The sequence below is a fragment of the Chrysochloris asiatica genome, unplaced genomic scaffold (assembly GCF_000296735.1).
Source record: "Chrysochloris asiatica unplaced genomic scaffold, ChrAsi1.0 scaffold00073, whole genome shotgun sequence".
In the NCBI taxonomy this organism is placed as follows: Eukaryota; Metazoa; Chordata; class Mammalia; order Afrosoricida; family Chrysochloridae; genus Chrysochloris; species Chrysochloris asiatica.
The window spans coordinates 2418369-2429903 of record NW_006408591.1 but is presented as its reverse complement, the minus strand read 5'-3'; positions in this window follow the sequence as shown (position 1 = coordinate 2429903).

The following is an 11535-nucleotide window of genomic DNA, read 5'->3' as shown; positions in this document are numbered from 1 at the left end:
CAGTGGGTCACCTCTCTTTGGAATGGGCACAAATACGAATCTCTTCCCACCACTCGTCTGTCATTTGTCATATTGTGGTGGCTTGTGAGTTGTTGTGAGTCTGGAAGTTGTGCCACGGGTATTTTAAATACCAGCAGGATCACCAGTGGTGGACAGGTTTCACATGAGCTTCCAGAAGAAGTCAGACTAGGAAGAAGGAGTGAGGAACTACTTCCGAATATTTAGTCACTGAAAACCTCGTGAATAATGCACATACCACATAGAAAACTAACATAAGGGAGATTGCTTGGTTTCCAAAATACATATAGCACACATTGTACGTTTACGTATCATTTACACATTTTTGTGTAGATCTATGGTACATATTAAGGAGCTCTGGTAGCATAGTGGTTAAGAATCAGGCTGTTAATCTCACAGTCAGCAGTTTGAAACTACCAGCTGTGCCGTGGAGTCGGTTCCAACTCATAGCGCCCCTGTATAGGGTTTCCGAGGTTATAAATCTTTACGGGAGCAGAAAGCCTCATCTTTCTCCCGTGGAACAGCTGGTAGTTTCTAGCTGCTGACCATGAGATTAGTAGCCCGATCCGTAACCACTACACTACCAGAGATCCTTAACAACTACAGTGGTACATATTATTTTATTATCCTTTTTTTTTCTCTCATTTGAATCCTGGTGTGGCACTGTAGGATAAGAGCTGTTGTTCAGTCCGACCAGCTGCTCCTCAGAAACCTCTGTACAGGGTCGCTGTGAATTGGAGCTAACTTTATGGGACTTAACAACCTTACAGAAAGGCCATATATTTATTTATTATTTTTTTTAATTATGTGTCTTCATGGATTACGTTATACTTGAGTTTAATTTCAGGATAAGAGAGATCTAATGAGTCTTGGTGTGGTGCTGTAGGATAAGTGCTGGATTACTAACCACAAGGTTGGTGGTTCAAATCCACCAACTGCTCTTTGGAAACCCTATACAGGGTCACTGTGAATTGTAATGAACTTGACAGTACTTAACAACAACAAAAGAGGCCTGATGGCACAATGGGTAAGTGCTCAGCTGCTATCCAAAGGCTGGGGCTCAAACCTCCCCAGTGGCTCTGGGGGAGAAAGACCTAGAGATTTGCTAAAGATCACAGCCTAGAAAACTCTAAGGGGCCGTTCTACTCTGTGGCCCCTAACAACAGTAGCAGCAAGCAGGGTTTAAATGAATTGTTACAAAAGGGTAACGATTTTGGATCTGAAGAGGTTGACAGAACTGCTGTCCAGAATCCTAGCTCTATGAAGGTGAGCTATGTAACTTCTGTGGCCTCAAAGTCCACATCTATACAACATCAGTACTTACCTCTTATGGTTGTTGTAGCGAATGAACGATCATGAAGGATTCACTGATCATATGCATGCAGTGATTATTATGATGCTTACAGTTGTGATTTTAACTAATAATATAAAATCTGTCTAATTGAAACTTGTTTTAGCTCTGTACATAAAAGTTTGCTTGTGAGCTAATCTCACCTACATTACACCATGAGCCAACCTCACTGGAAAACTTGAAATTCCCTAAGGGATCTGAGCATGTTGTCTCCTCTGTCTAAGAGGTTTTTTCTGTGTTCCCATCTGACTCCACTCTTCCATCAAGACTCCATGCACCGTTTCCAGGAAGCCCTCTCCCTTTACTCAGTCAGATGGCACTGCCTCTCCCATCTACTTCTAAAGCAGCTTGTTTTTCATGTACCTCTCATAACTGAAAATAACTGACCTTAGCGTCAACTCTGACTCATGACAACTCCATGTTTGTCAGAGTACAACTGTGCTCCATAGAGATTTTAGTGACTGATTATTCTAGAAGTTGATGGCCAGGCCTATCTTCTAAGGTGCCTCTGGGTTGACTCAAACCTCCAAGTAACTCTGTACTTCTCATAGCTGTATTATAGTTATCAGTTAGTTGATCCATCTCTCATAATAGTCTGTGAATCCCCTAGGAGCATGGAGGGTATTTTTCATGGCTTCAAATTCTGGCACAAGAGTTGGTGCTCAGTAAATGGCTGTTGATGGATAGAATGAATAAATGAGTGAGTGAGTAAATGCATGAGTGGTACCACTTCTCTAGAAACCCTCTTAAGAGTCAGAAAGAACTGGCCCTAAGATGTGAGTCTTTCAACATCCAATCCTGATGTCTTTCTATGGCAGCCCTGTTCACTGAAAGATGGCAATGGTTTATGCTGGTCAATATTCCAGAATCATTGTTCTCTCTTCTAGAAACTTTACCTCCTATTCCAGTATTCTCAGCTGTCTTGGATTAAGTGGACCTTCAAAACAATGAGAAGGAGCTCTGGTAGCATCGTGGTTACAAATCGGGTTGTGAACCACAAGGTCAGCAGTTCGAAACTACAAACTGTTCCATGGGAGAAAAATGAGGCTTTCTGATCTCATAAAGAGTTATAGCCTCGGAAATCCTGTACAGGGTCGCTATGAGTCAGAACCAACTCCACGGCACATAACAAAAACAAAATAGTGAGGGACAACAATATAAAAAGTGAGAGGACCCAGGAAGTGGTGAGCCTCTCAGTTTCCAGTATATCATTTTAGATTTTCTCCTAAGGGTATATCCTGGCCAGGACCCCAACTGTACCACCCTGGCTTCATTGTTCTGGGCAGTGATGTCTTTCTTCCTGGGAGCTGTCTGATGGACCAAAACAGGCACTAACTTAAGATTCTAGCACAATCTAGACAACCACCATAAATTACCAGGTCCAACCAAGACTCAGAAATCACTAGCATTTTTGCTTTTCTCAAATCTGTGTGTGTCAGAGTGATCGGTCAGTAGCAACCAGTTCCTCCTCAGTGCTAGTGAAAAAAAGGAAAAATGGGAGGAAAGAGGAAAAAAAGGAATGGAGTAAGGAAAGAAGGGAAGACACAGGGAAGGATGACAAGAGCAAGGGAGGAAGTAAGGAGTGTGAGAAACATTGTCTATACCCTGATACTGTCTCGGTTCCTCTTGGTTATGAGGTCATGGATGAGTTATCACAGGTGTTTACCGACAAATGCTCAAGAAATCCAATATGTACTCATTTTAGTGAGAGTGAGGTGTTCTTTATTCGATTTTGTTAAATTGGACAACCAACCCAGTAGACACTGGCGCAGCACAGCACAGCTGGTTTGCAAAGAATTTATACATAAGTCTGAGAAGCCCCTTCCTTTCCCCTCCAGTAATATGTTGCTGTTGTTGTTGTTAAGTGCCATGGAGTCAGTTCCAACTCACAGCGACCCTGTACAGGGTTTCTGAAGCCGTAAATCTTTACGGGAGCACAAAGCCTCTCATCTTTCTCTCGCGGAACAGCTGGTAGTTTCGAACTGCTGACCTTGCGGTTCACAGCCCGATTCATAACCACTACACAACCAGAGCTCCTTTTCCAGTAATATGGGGTTCATAATCTTTCCCTGGACAGGGCCTATGACCTTAATGACTGTATTCTTACTTAAAGTTCCTAGTGAATGGAGTTCTTCATCCTCCTCCCCATTTCATCCTGTTCACATACCCCAGGGACGTAGATCCCTGTTGCTAAGTGAATCTAGCAATCTGCTGGGCCCTTTATTTCTGAAGATGGACCATTTTGAGAATTTCTCACAGGAGTGAAGGGTCCCCAATTTTGTGACTGGCACAGAGGGGACTTGGGTGCTGGTTTACCATGGTCCACATGTTCCTTATAAATATTTTTCTATCTCTGCCATGGCTTTGAGTCACAGTTAGTTTCCCTCCTGGGAAAGTAGAAAGAGCATCTGGACCAGAGGACCCACTTCTATACACGGTTCAAGTATGATGTAGCCTTGGGGGATGCTTCACAGAACCACTCAGGGTCCCAGTTTTCTCGTGTGTAAGGTTGCTTCTAGTTCTCAGTACTCTGGGACTTTGCAAAGTATGGCCTGATTGACATCACCTGGGAACTTGTTAAAAATGCAAACTCTCAGGCTTTGCACCAAACCTCCAGAATTAGAATCTGCATTTTTACCAAGAACCCTCAGGGGATTCCCATAGGAGCACTTCAACTTAAGCTCTGTGAGAACAGCTGTCAGTCTATAGCTCCCCTCTTTCCAGAAAAGAAATTTCAAATTTCAAGAAGAGCTGCTTCTATTTACAAGATAAATGTTACCCAGAGAAGGACAAAGCATAGCTTTCTGAACAGGGTTTCCTCAGTCCATACTACCTATGCAAACTCTGAACCCTTGTTGTTGCCATCCCTCCTTTTGTCTTCCTTCTTTCCTTGCTTTCCCCCCTTTTCACAAGCAAACTGGAGTGTGGAGGAAGATCCTACTGTCATCCAATGCAAGAATTGTTCTACTTGTTTCTGCAAAGACCCTTGTCCACCCTGGGTGATCCCTATGAGTTAGCCTGACACCTACAGGAGAAGGCAGCCTCTCAGGGCCATCCAGCTGAGGAGGGAGGTGGTGAGAGGTCCTGGAAGCGAGGGAGGGGATGAGGAGCACTGAGAGGACTCTGCAGAGAGCCAGGCCCTACTGAACCAGCTTCTGGAAACATGCTGGATAATTCTTACTCTACTTTGCCCTTATACTCAGGCAGTCACAGAATGATTCAGAGAACAGTCATTCCTGCCACCTGCTGCTCGTATGTCCAGATCCCGGTTGAAGATTAATGTCCACCTAGCTCTGGTAGCATAGTGGTTACGAATCAGGCTGCGAACCTTAAGGTCAGTGAATCGAAACTACCAGCCGCTCCGTGGGAGAAAGATGAGGCTTTCTACACCCGTAAAGATTTACACCCTTGGAAACCCTGTACAGGGTCGCTATGGGTTGGAACCGACTTGATGGCACTTAACAACAACAACAAATCTTATTACAAGTCAAAAATTAACACATGAATGTTTCAGTCTTCCCCTAGCTATAACTGAGGATCTAGGTTTTGCCTGCTGAGTGTCTACCCTTCAGGGGTGCTCTACTATGATTGGATGAGCTCTTTGGAAAGTGGACAGGGCAGTAACAAGGAAAGGGGGAAAGCAGCCCAGAACTTGGAAACTGAAAGGAGGGATCTGTTTAGGAGAGTTTTAAGGAGAAAGAGCATGAGAACAACCAAAGGATATGAGTGTTATTGATGGATTGTTGTTGTTGGTAAGTGATATTGAGGCAGTTTAGACCCATAGTGACCCTGTATGGGTTTATGAAAAGCGACTGATGAGCTCGAACTGCCGACTTTGCAGTCCAAACTGATTTTGCAATCCAGCACATTAACCCACTGAGATTCAAACTGACTTTGCAGTTCACCGCATTAACCCACACTAGGACTCGGTTATTGAGGGAAGAGGGAGAGAAATTATGAATTTTTATAAGCCAGTGATTCTCAAAGTGTAATTCCAAGACCAAGGAGTCCTAGTAATATAGTGGATTATGAGCTGGGATGCTAATTCCAAGGTCAGTAGTTTGAATCTACTAGTTGCTCCACAAGTAAACAGTAGGGCTTTCTGTCCATAAAGAGTTACAGCCTCAGAGACCCTATACAGTGTCACTGACTCAGAACCAACTTGGCACACAACCACCATCAATCCCAAAACATAACATTAACGTCACTGTAAACTTGTTATAAATGCAAATTCTCAGGCTCCACCCATATCAGCTGAATAAGATTCTCTGGGGATTTGTTGTTGTTAAGAGTTTCTGAGGAGCCTGCAATCTAGTTTAACATGCCTTCCAGGTGATCCTAATGCCCACTAAAGTTTTAGAACTGTCATTCTAAACTCAGTATTCTTTCCATAGTGAATGAGTTTGAATTCATGTGAAACTACAGTACTCTCTTAGCCCACAACACTTTAACTTTGAGACTGGAAGATATGAATCACCCACATGCTAGGGTTCCACTCTTCTTACTGGGATTCATTATGTGGAAAAATGGTGTGAGTTCAAGTGCCTTCATTTTGAGATGGTGTCTTGCTCTTGTGCTGAATCATCCACCAAGACTTCTGTTTTCTTGTCCCTAGACAGACAATGCTACTTGGAAAATAAATCATAAGATGTTTATAAAGCTAAAGGATCTTTTATTCTTTGGAGTTTTGTTCAAGTACTAACGTTTGCAAAATCCTGTTTTCATTCAATAAAGGATGGCACATTTAATTTCTGCTCCAAACAATAATATTACCTAAAACTTTAACTAGAATTTGGGGCAGAGGCTAGAGGAGTACAGAAAAAACATGTGACCTAAGGTTTTTTACATCCCATTAGTCTATAAACCCACATAATCTCACTGACTTTTCTCCCCTTGTTCACAGAAAGGAGCTCTGATGGTGCAATGGTTAAGTGCTCAACTGCTGACTAAAAGGTTGGTGAATCAAACCCACCAGCTGCTCTGCAGAAGAAAGATGTGGCAATATGCTTCTGTAAAGATAACAGTCTTGGAAACCCAAAGGGACAGTTCTCCTCTGTCCTATAGTGTTTACCCTGAATCAGAATCAACTCAACAACAATGGATTTTGTTCATGGAGGACCTCAGCTTCTCAAGCCACTTCCATTATCTCATTCAATGCTCTTAAGTCAGGCAACTGCCACAGTCACCTCCCCATGCACGGATACCCTCCCTTGAACACTACACTATTCAGTAAGTTCAGAATAACATGGAGCACCTAACCAGTTGCATCAAGTGATTTCTGATTCATGGTAAACTCATGTGTGTCAGAGTAGATATGTGCTCCATAGGGATATGGGAGTTCATTTAGTTGGAAGTCAATTTCTCGGACTTTCTTTTGAGAGGACTCTCAGCGAACTGGAATCCCCAGCCTTTCAGGTAGCAGCTGAGTTCCTTAATCATTTGAATCAACCAGGAACTCCCCTCATATGAAACAACAGATTTGTAAAGAGGCTGGTCTCCGTAAAATTAAAAAAACAAAAACAAAAAACAAGCAAAGTAAAAAATGCAAATAGTTGAATTAAAACAGACATAAAGACTAAGTATGAAAATAAAAGAAAAACGGCTTCATCCCACTCCTGACTTCCCATTCCTTTTCCTCAATGGTATGTGTAAAACTGTCTAGAGATGTTTTATGCATTCAGTGATATGTATATTCTTTTCAGTCAAGCAAATTGGGCCATTTTATGCATAGTATTCTGCCCTTTTCCTCTTTCTTCAATAACTTGTAAATAGTTTATCACATGATTTTTAATGGTCATGTAATATTATATTGTATGGATATTCCATGATTAGGATAAACAGCTCCCATTTTCCTATTTTTTTCCACTTTGTAGTGTTGCCATGAACATTCTTGTACCTATAACCTGGTATACTTTTGTAAATGTGGTTTAAATTCTTGCTAATGGATCAAAAAGTATATGTATTCACAATTATGATTGATATTGCCAAAATGCCCTAAAATATTGCACCCAGTTTTCCTATTATCAACTTTGAGTGAGACTCTCTGTTTCATCAACACTATGAAACTTTTTTTAATTGTTGCCAATCTGATAGGTGAAAACTGACATTTCATTGCTGTCCTTAATTTGAGGGAAGCTGAACATCTTTTCATCCATTTATTGGCTATTTGAATTTGTTTTTCTAAAAATTGCCTTTCATATCCTTTGCTCATTTTTCGGTTGGTCTGTTCATATTTATTCTTATTGATTTGTGTGAGCTCTTTGCAAAACAAGGAAATTATCTCTTTGTCTGTTCTATGTGTTGCAAATATTCTGTTCTACTTTATCATTTATCTCTTCATTTTGTGGAATTTTCTTCCATATGGACACTTTAATTTTTAGGTAAATTAAATCTTTTTTTTTTTTTTTTTTTTTTGCTTTTTGGAATCTGGTGTGACCAGTCCAGTCACTTCAGATGGTCTTTTTTTCCTTGTTTAACACTGCAGAAGCTTGAAGTTGACATAAGCTGAAATAAGGGAAGATGGAAGGTATACTGGTTGAGTTGCTCTCATTGCTGATTCTGGCGGTAGATCAGCCACCTCCACAGACCTAGAACCAACACCCTCTTTCACATATCACCTTTGTTGCAAAACCCAGTACATTGGTTCAACCTTAGCCTTATGGAGGAGCCTCTTTCTGAGGCTTCATTACCTCTTCAACAATCTGACCTTGATGAGATCACCACATGCCTACAGGCAAATTCCATAACTCTGAACCTCCAAGAGATTAAGTTGAAATTTTTGCCTCTTTCATCCCAAGGGACCACTGTGTTCCTATATATATTGTTGTTGTTGTGAAGTACCATGGAGTCGGTTCTGACTCATAATGACCCTGCACAGGGTTTCCAAGGCTATAAATCTTTACGGGAGCAGAACGCCTCATCTTTCTCCTGTGGAACCTCTGGTAGTTTCAAACTGCTGACCTTGAGGTTGGCAGCCCATTTTATAACCACTACACTACCAGAACTCCTGTACAAATAGATAACTGCAAATAGCTCACCCATCTCTCTTCAGCAGTAACCCAGACCCCCTTCTTCTAAGGGAAGGGTAATGAATCCCTGACTCAACTAAACCAAAACTGTCCTGTTACAGAATTAATGAAACAACTGATCACCCCTTAAACCTTCTACAGGGTTTTGTCAACTAAATTGAATCTTTTACTGCTGGTATTTCAAGAAGTATAAAAAGGGAGATAAAAAAGCATTCAGGATCAGCAAGAAAGGAAACCTGTGGGCAGAGTAGAAGGAAGGTGGGTGGAGCTCAGCCTTATCCAGCTGTCCAGACCAGCTTCTGTAGGCTACCCTCTACTTCCTGTCCCACCTTAACTCTAAAATTGCCACTTTCATTTAATTTTGTAACCATGTCCATGAGACTAGCTGCCAGAACGGTAAAACAGCACTCATCACTGATGACTGAGACCACAGATGGGTTGATAGAATGGATCTAGTATACTGAGAACTCTCTCTCTGCTATTTTGTTTTGAGTGGATGGGGCAAGGGCACCAATCAAAGATCTATCTACAGTGAAAAAAATTACATAATTTATATTCAGATGTAACCCATGTGTGCCTGGTCCTCAAGAAATTGGCAAGCATTTTGTTTCACAGATTAAGTAGAAGAAACACCACATTATTTCAAGTCAAATTAAATTTCACTCGATGCCCTTATTCACCAGGCTGGTAGAAAATTCCATCTCAGCTGTGGTTTTGAGGGCCCTTTCACTCCCTGAGATCATACAAGAAGGTAGGATCTCATTTGTACATTATTGTTGTTAGGTGCCATCGAGTCGGTACCAAACCATGGCGACCTTATGCACAGCAGAACAAAACACTGCCCGGTCCTGGGCCAACCTCACTACTGTTGCCACGCTTGAGTCCATCGATGCTGCCACTAGGCCAATCCATCTCATTGGGGTTTTCCTCTTTTTCTCTGACCCTCCACCTTACCAAACATGATATCCTTCTCCAGTGACTGGTCCCTCCTGACAATATGTCCAAAGTATGAGAAACGAAGTTTGGCCATCTTGGCCTCTAAGGAGCACTCTGACTGCACTTCTTCCAAAATGGATCTATCGGTTCTTTTGTCAGTCCCCGGCACATTCAATATTCTCCTCCAACACCATAACTCAAAGGCATCAATTCTTCTACAGTCTTCCTTATTCACTGTCCAGCTTTCGTACACATATGAGGTTATTGACTTGGGCCAGGTGCACCTTAGTCCTCAAACTGACAACTTTGCTCTTCAACACTTAAAAAACGTCTTGTGCAGCAGATTTGCCTAATGAAATATGTCGTTTGATCTCTTGACTACAACCAGGGGAGGACGTCATTAAGAAAGAAAATTATAGACCAAAATCTCTCATGAACATGTTGTTGTTATTGTTGTTAGGTGCCATTGAGTCAGTGCCGAATCATAGCGACCTTATGCACAACAGAATGAAACACTGCCCGATCCTGGGCCAACCTCACTCATGAACATAGATGCAAAAATTCTCAACAAAATCCTAGCCAACAGAATCCAGCAGCACATCAAAAAAAATAATACATCATGATCAAGTGGGATTCATATCAGGAATGCAAGGATGGTTCAATATTAGAAAAACAACCAACGTTATCCACCATAAAAATAAGAAAAAAAGAAAAGAACCACATAATCATATCAACTGATACAGAAAAGACATTTGACAAAATCCAACATCCATTCCTGGTAAAAAAAAAACACTCAGCAAAGTAGGAATTGAGGGCAATTTTTCAACATAATGAAGAGCATATACACAAAACCAACAGCCTACATTACTCTCAATGGAGCAAAACTGAAAGCCTTTCCTCTGCAAACAGGAACCTGAGAAGGATGCCCTCTGTCACCACTCCTATTCAATATTGTTTTGGAAGTCTTAGCAAGAGCTATATGGCAATACAAGGAAATTAAAGCATACAAATTGGCAAAGAGAAAGTAAAATTCTCTCTATAGAAAACCCCAAAGACTCAGTAAAAAAACTACTAGACCTCATTGGAAGATTCAGCAAAGTGGTAGGATATAAGATCAACATACAAAAATCAGATCAATTCCTCTATACTATTAATGACAGTGCTGAAAAGAACTTAGGAGAGTAATACCATTTACAATAGCCACCCAAAGGATAAAATATCTAGGAATAAATGTAACCAGAGAAACAAAGGACTTATACAAAGAAAACTACAAAATGCTCCTACAAGAAACCAAAAGAGACCTACAAAAATGGAAGAATGTACCATGCTCCTGGATAGTAAGACTTAATATTGTGAAAATGTTAATAATGCCCAAAGCAATTTACACATCTAATGCAATCCCAATCCAGATTCCAATGACATTCTTCAAAGAGATGGAAAAAAACAATTTCAAACTTTATATGAAAAGGAAAGAGACCCAGGATAAGCAGAGCACTGCTTAAGAAGAAGAATAAGGTTGGAATCCTCTCACTCCCTGATTTCAAATTTTATTACAGGGCTCTAGTGGTCAAGACATCTTGGTATAGGTAAAATGAAAGATACATAGTTCAATGGAATAGACTCCAGAGTCCAGAAATTAACCCATCCACTTTTTTATAAAGTGGCTAAATATATCGCATGGGGAGGTGATAATCTCTTCAACAGATGGTGCTGGCAGAACTGGAAAGAGATATGCAAAGATTTGAAACAAGAACTTTACTTCATACCTTATACAAACCAACTCAGCATGGATTAAAGATGTAATGTGAACCCCAGAATTATGAAGGCCATCAATGAAAAAATAGACACAAATGTGAGGGCTCTAATTCAGGGAATACACAGACTTCCAAACATTTTGAAAACTACACAAACAAAAGTACACAACATAGATGATTCAGACATAGTACAAATTAAAAACTTATGTGCATCAAAAGTCTTCACTAAAAGAGTAAAAAGGGAACCCACTGAATGGGGAAAAAAACCTTTTGCAATGATACATCGCACAAGGGACTATTTTCTAAAATATATAGGAAACTACAACACCTCTACAAGAAAAAGACAAATAACACAATTAAAAACTGGTCACAGGACATGAACAGACACTTCACCAAGCAAGAGATCCAGGCAGCCAACAAACATGTGAAGAAATGTTCACGATCACTA